The sequence below is a fragment of the Silurus meridionalis genome, chromosome 14, assembly GCF_014805685.1.
Source record: "Silurus meridionalis isolate SWU-2019-XX chromosome 14, ASM1480568v1, whole genome shotgun sequence".
Lineage (NCBI taxonomy): Eukaryota > Metazoa > Chordata > Actinopteri > Siluriformes > Siluridae > Silurus > Silurus meridionalis.
This window is the reverse complement of record NC_060897.1, coordinates 16701693-16708985: the sequence shown is the minus strand read 5'-3', so window position 1 is coordinate 16708985 and position 7293 is coordinate 16701693. Positions and strand designations below refer to the sequence as shown.

The 7293-nt window shown below is 43.5% G+C and overlaps 1 long non-coding RNA gene across 2 annotated transcripts; it reads right to left on the bottom strand.

Annotated features, from left to right (window-relative positions):
• Positions 1–1431: 1431 nt before the first annotated feature.
• Positions 1432–3804, bottom strand: LOC124396392. Of its 2 annotated transcripts, XR_006927769.1 has the most exons (4): positions 3747–3804; positions 2752–3081; positions 1964–2029; positions 1432–1854 (listed from the first exon to the last, which is right to left on the bottom strand). It is a non-coding gene; the product is annotated as an uncharacterized LOC124396392 (long non-coding RNA). The 2 variants fall into 2 exon arrangements; XR_006927770.1 differs by lacking the exon at positions 2752–3081 and having other exon boundaries at positions 3747–3800.
• Between the last annotated feature and the right edge of the window lie 3489 nt (positions 3805–7293).

Sequence of the window (7293 nt, the reverse complement as noted above, 5' to 3'; positions counted from 1 at the left end):
AGTGGATTGGATGTGTACTGCACTCATTGCTATAGATGTGGCAGCAGCGACCATTTCTCGGCTGGTTGCAGAGCGCGAGGGCCAATAATGTACAGGGACCAGTCGTTAAACGGGACCGGGTCACCACCGCGGGACAGGGACTGACCAGCCATATAACAAAGTCCCCACAAAGCTGTGCGCATTGTGGCATCATGGATCCTGACCTCATATTGCGACAATGTACCGCCTGTAAACAGACATTGTATTGCTCCAAAGCATGCCAAGCTAATCACTGGACAAACCATAAAGAACAATGCAATCAATACTCTAATGTAAATGTAAACGCTGCAATGCCAAAAAGGAAACTAAAAGTATACACGCCCACATGTACTTCTTTTGTTGGGAAGCAGTGTCTTGTACAGTGTTACATCCAAGGCCAGCTTGTTGATGCATTATGGGATACAGGATCTTTATAGTGGATGAGCTGTGGAAAAATGAACATTTACCAAATATCAGATTGAGAAACGTTGCAGAGGTAGTTGATGCGCCTGGAGGGCTCCACCTTGTGGCAGCGAATGGCCAGGACATTCCCTTTACAGGATGGATAGAAGTCACTTTTGGTTTGGCATCACATGAATCAAAAACAAAAGAACTTGTCATACTTGTGTTGGTAATGAGGGGCAGACAGCTTGGTCATCCTATTATCGGATACAATGTGATTGAGCAAATGATGAAAAACAAGGAATGAACTCAGCCAATCACCACTGGATCTTTAAAAACTGTTCTTCCTAGTGCGGAAAGAGAAAAAGTCCAAGCTTTTGTTGAGCGAGTTCATGCAGAGACACCATGTGAATATTTTGTCAAAACAACAAAAGGAAATGTTCATGTGCCCAAACACACATCTGTTCAAATTGAATGCAGAGTGCAGTCGCACCGACCAAAAGAAGAAGAGATGTTGCTTATGTTTGAGCCTGATGTTAACCCACAGTGGGCAGAGGGGTTGGAGTTCTGTGAGACGATTGTGACCCTGCGGCAACATACTTCCCCATACATAATTCTTAGTGTCCAGAACCCCACAGATCATGACTTACTGTTAGCAGGCAAAACGGTCATAGGCACAGTGCAACCAGTACAGGCTGTTTATCCAACTGCTACTTTTGAGGGACCTTGTTTAACTTCTGCGGGTGTAAGACCAATAAAAAATGAAACCAGCCATACCTCCGACATCACGTGGGTTCTGCCAGTTGACTTGAGCCATCTCGATGAGCCTGAAAAACAAATTGTTCAACAAATGTTAAAAGAGGAAGCGGCTTCATTCTCCAAATCTGAGAACGACATAGGTTGTGTAGAAAAGCTGCAACTAGCCATTTCTCTGAAAGACACTACCCCTGTTGCATGCACTTATCAGTCAGTGCCTAAACCCCTCTACCAAGAAATGAAAAACTACCTGCAAGATCTCATTGCACAAGGATGGGTACAGAAATCAAACTCGCCATATGCCTCACCTGTTGTATGCGTTAGAAAAAAAGATGGCAGCTTACGTTTGTGCATTGATTACAGGCAGTTAAATCGTAAAACTCATCCTGATCGACAACCCATTCCCCGTGTACAAGACATAATGGACAGTTTGGGAGGGAACTCCTGGTTTTCCCTTCTTGACCAAGGAAAAGCATATCATCAGGGATTCATGGCCAAGGAGAGTCGACCCTTAACAGCCTTTGTGACTCCGTGGGGCTTATATGAGTGGATCCGGATACCTTTTGGCCTGATGAATGCTCCTTCGGCTTTTCAGCGCTGCATGGAGGAGTGTCTGGATGAGCTAAGAGATAACATCTGTGTTCCCTATCTGGATGACACGTTAGTTTTCAGCAACACCTTTGAAAATCATGTAGAGGATGTGAGAAACGTTTTGCAAAGATTGAGACAGTATGGAATAAAGTTAAAGCCTAGTAAATGTGAAATGTTTAAGCGTGAAGTACGGTACCTTGGGAGGATTGTGTCTGCTGAAGGGAGTAAGATGGATCCGGCCGATACAGCTGCTGTGACAAACCTAAAGAGAAGAGACCTAGTACAGTCGGGCAACTGCGAGCAGTCATGGGCCTGTTGAGCTACTATCGACAGTATATAAAGGATTTCTCCAGAATCGCAGGACCCTTGTATGACCTGCTGAAACAAACTGAGACAAACAAAGAGAAGTGCAAAGAGGCAAAGAATCAACAGTGGAAAGGAAAGAAAAGGGGAGTGCCCTCTCAAATGCCAATCGTGTGGACGGACAGGCACCAAGAGATACTGGAGGGACTGATAGACTGTCTGGTTGAGCCTCCGGTTCTCGCATTTCCTGATTTCTCACAGCCGTTCATACTTCATACTGACGCATCAAATCAGGGACTTGGAGCAGTTTTGTATCAAAAACAAGATGGAAAGCTGAGAGTAATTGCGTATGGATCCCGAACATTGACAGCTGCGGAAAAAAGTACCACCTTCACTCAGGCAAACTGGAGTTTCTGGCCTTAAAATGGGCTGTCACCGAAAAATTTAAAGATTACTTGTACTATGCACCCACATTCACTGTGTTTAGTGATAATAATCCGCTCACCTATGTTTTGACCAGTGCAAAGTTAAATGCAACGGGATGTAGATGGGTGGCAGAACTTGCGGATTTTCATTTTAACATCAAATATAGGCCAGGCAAAGAAAATGTGGACGCAGACAGCCTATCCAGAATGCCCCTGAACATTGAAACAATGATGAAAGTGTGTACAGAGGAATTACCATCTGACTGTGTCGAAGCGACCATCCAAGTAGTAGAGGCACCGCATTCCAACCTTTCCTGGGCTGCCATGATTTCTTTTGATGACACCCAGACATCGGAGCACATATGTGAGCCATTGCCCGTGGATGAGATCAGACAAGCACAACGAAATGATGACCACATTGGACCCGTTTTACAGTTTAAGTTGTCTGACAATAAGCCAACAGGACATCTATTGAAGACCTTGAGTGCACAAAGTAAATGTTTACTGCGCAGCTGGGACAAACTTTTCTTGGGAGATGATGGCATCTTCCGTAGAAAGACGAGCACCCAAACACAGCTGATCTTACCTGCAAAGTATAAGAAACATGTGCTAAAAGAATTACATGACCACATGGGTCATCAAGGTTTAGATCGGACAATGTCGTTAATCAGAGAAAGGTTCTATTGGCCACGAATGAACTATGATGTTGATCATTATGTGACCAAAAGTTGTGCATGCCTGAAACAAAAGAAACCATGCAAAGAGACCAGAGCACCTCTCTAAAATATTGTCACTACTCATCCTTCGAGCTGGTTTCCATTGATTTCTTACATCTGGATCGATGTAAAGGAGGGTATGAGTACATCTTGATCGTAGTTGACCACTTCACACGATTTGCACAAGCTTACGCAACTACCTCAAAATCGGCTAAAACTGTTGTTGACAAGTTGTTTAACGACTACGCTCTGAAGTTTGGGTTCCCACAAAGAATTCATCATGACCAAGGAGGGGAGTTTGAAAACCAACTGGTCGCTCAGTTAAAGAAGAGTTGTGGAGTTGCAGGATCAAGGACCACACCGTATCACCCCCAAGGGAATAGGCAGGTTGAGCGTTTCAACCGAACGTTACTCCAGATGTTGAAAACGTTGACTGAGAATCAGAAAACCAACTGGAAAGAGTCCCTAAACAAACTTACCTTTGCATACAACAGCACACGATGCGAAGTAACAGGATTTTCACCATTTTACTTACTGTTTGGAAGATCCCCAAGGTTGCCTGTGGATCTGCTGTTTGGCTTGACCTCTGAAACAGGAACTATGGACTACAAAGAGTATGTTAAGAAATAGAGACAAGAAATGCAAGAACAGACAGACAGCAAAGAAGTCGGCAGAGAGGAATAAGAAGAATTATAATGGGAAGGTGAAAAGTTCCATTTTGTGCCCTGGAGATCGTGTCCTAGTGCGAAACCTGACACCAAGAGGTGGGACCGGGAAGCTCCGCAACCACTGGGAAGATGTTGTACACACAGTAGTACGTCAAGTAGGAGAAGGGAGTCCGATTTTTGAAGTGAAACTGGAACAAGGAAAGGGAAGATCTCGTGTTCTTCACCGTAACCTCTTACTGTCTTGCGATTTTCTACCATTGGAGGTTGAACTCAGGAAGGAGTCAAAGACAAAGAAGATGGTGAACAAACAAAGGTCAGCCAAAGAAGATGAGTCTAGTCCAGAAGAAGAGGAGGAGGGAGACTCTTACTATTACTTACCTGCCGTGCAGCATCAGCAACCTGTGGAAGAAAACAGCGAATTAGATAACACACACTTACCTGTTGTCCAGCCCAGTGAACCTGAAAAGGAAAGAAGAGAAGTTAATCCAGAGACAACGAATGCTGATGAAACAGCTCAAACAATGAATGGATGCTCACCTGAACAGGAATGTGATGTGATGGATGAGGAACAACCTGTAGGACAACCTGATGATGTAGCAGATGCTCATGCAGCCTCAGACGAAAGTAACAGTGAAGGAGAACAGGGGTACAGATGGCCTAGGAGAGAGAGGAGACCACCGAAAACATTCACTTATGATTACCTGGGAACCCCTGCATGCTACAGTGTGCAGAGTCCAAACAAAATATCATTTCACCCTACACCATATGAAATGCAGAACTTTACACCATGGACATACCCAGTGTCACAGTGTCAGCCAGTATACTTATATGCATATTAAAAAGGCCTGAAATAGAGTGAAAAAAAGGGGGTCAGAGTTAAAGACAACGGACCCTAATGTCCAGTATATTCCTTTATTGAAGAACTGTACATACAGTTAACCTGTAGTGCATACATGTATTAGATCTTGAATTTGCATGTAATACAGCTCTACCCTAAGAATAAAAAAATAAAAAAAATAAAACGGAAAAAGGGTTATGTCGGGACGACATTTATTTTCGAAGGGGAGAGTGTGGTAGTAGGGGAAATGATAATAAATAAATAGTTTGGTAGTGACAATAATATATCGTTGTATTAATGTTGTCTGACAATCAATCATTCGATTGCTTCTGTCTTGGCTGAAGTGCGCACCTGAGTGGGGAGGGGGCGTGCTGCTCAAACAATACACTGACAGTGGTGAAGCAGCAGCAGCTCCGTGTCACTTGTGTTATTTTACATTTATCTCCCCTCATCAGGTATGGGAAAAACATTTCAAAGTTTAAAATGTGTTTTTTTGAATGTTGTGGTTGTTTTAAGGATTGTAGATGACATTATTTAGAGTGTTTGGGTTCTTGTTGTTATCAGCGTGGAAGTTTGTTTTGTATGTGTTTGTTGCAGCTCTCATGCTAGTCATGGAGACCATGCGGTCTCACAAATAGCATGGTATGAGTTAATTGCTAAGTGTAATATGTTTTTCTTTTTATAAAAATGCAACAGTTGTGTTTGTACTGATGTGTATATATTTATATATTGTACTTTCTTTAAGTTATATAATTTATTTGAATATTAAAAACAATATTGTTCTCATTTGTTATAAAGAATAAAAAAAAACCAATACACTGACAGTGGTGAAGCAGCAGCAGCTCCGTGTCACTTGTGTTATTTTACATTTATCTCCCCTCATCAGGCGGTGAGGGTACTACACATGCAGCTAGAAGTAAACTTTCCGATTACGTAGCATCTCTAGATGGTGTTTCTGTTTCAGCATGTACGGCTGTCAAAGACCTTGGTGTGATTATTGACCCGAGTCTTTCCTTTGAGTCTCACGTGAATAATATTACCAGGATCGCCTTCTTTCACCTTAGAAATATTGCTAAAATTAAAAATATGATGTCGTTACAGGATGCAGAAAAACTAGTTCATGCTTTTGTTACTTCTAGATTAGACTACTGTAACGCTTTACTGTCTGGGTGTGCGAGTAAGTGCATAAATAAGCTTTATTTAGTCCAGAATGCAGCAGCAAGGGTCCTCACTAGATCTAGGAAATACGACCACATCACCCCTGTTTTAATCAGTCTACACTGGCTCCCAATCAAATCTCGCATTGATTATAAAATATTACTACTGACATATAAAGCACTTAACGGTTTCGCACCGCAGTATCTGAGTTAACTTCTGTATCAGTATGACCCTCCATGCCTACTTAGATCAAAAGGTGCTGACTATCTGTTGGTTCCTCAAATAATGAAGACTACAGCAGGGGGCAGATCTTTCTCTTATAAAGCCCCACAGTTATGGAACAGCCTTCCAACCAGTGTTCGGGACTCGGACACAGTCTCAGAGTTCAAGTCGAGGTTGAAAACGTATTTATTTAGTCAAGCCTTTTATTAGTAGATTTTTCTTAGGTAAAGGCTCAGATCTGGAGGGCGCATGAATATAGAGTGTTTGGTGAACTGGTATATTTGTATGCTGTCGTCCCCTCACATTCACACGTTCACTCAGGTTTGTTGACGGTGCTGTGGTGGGTCGTCTCTTATCCCAGAGATCCCTCATGTCTGTGTTACCTTCTGGTTCTCCCTTTTAGTTATGCTGCCATAGCGAGTCTTGCCGGAGTCCAAACTGCACAGTGACATTAACTTTCATACACCAATAGGGACACTTAATAATCCATATCCTTCTCTCTCTCTCTCTCTCTCTCGGTCGAGTTAACCTGCTCCTGAGGTTCCAGTGACCACTGTTCCTGCCCCTCTCCCCTCCGTGGATCTTCACACTTCTGTGCAGCTTGGGACGGTATCTCATCAACACCTTGGGTGGTTCCATGTAATTCCGGAGTAGAACGGGTGCTTTTGAGGACGGATTGGACTGTAGTTGGTGTCGGCGGTCTGCTGCACTGACTCGGGAGTGCAGTTTGCTTCTGATCGTCATCACTGTACCCCGCAACTTTGCATATCTGCTTCAAATGGACATTTGGTGCAACCCAGATGAGGATGGGTTCCCTCTTGAGTCGTGTTCCTCTCAAGGTTTCTTCCTTATGCCATCTCGGGGAGTTTTTCCTTGCCACAGTTGCTCATCAGGGACAAACTTACAAAGAACATATTTACGTTTAATCACCACATTATCTGTGTAAAGCTGCTTTGAGACAATGTTCATTGTTAAAAGCGCTATACAAATAAAAATGAATTGAATTGAATTGAAACAGGTGGAACAAGAGAGGGAGAGCTGGGAGTAGTCGCAGGGGATTCGCCAGCCCCTGGGTATGCCGCCAAGTGGTCACCGCTGCCGGACGCTGCACAGCAGAAGTCATGTGCCGAATTTCTCCAGCACTACGAGGTCCAGAACCTCTTCAGCGCGCCAGTCCTCATCCAGTAGCCACCTCC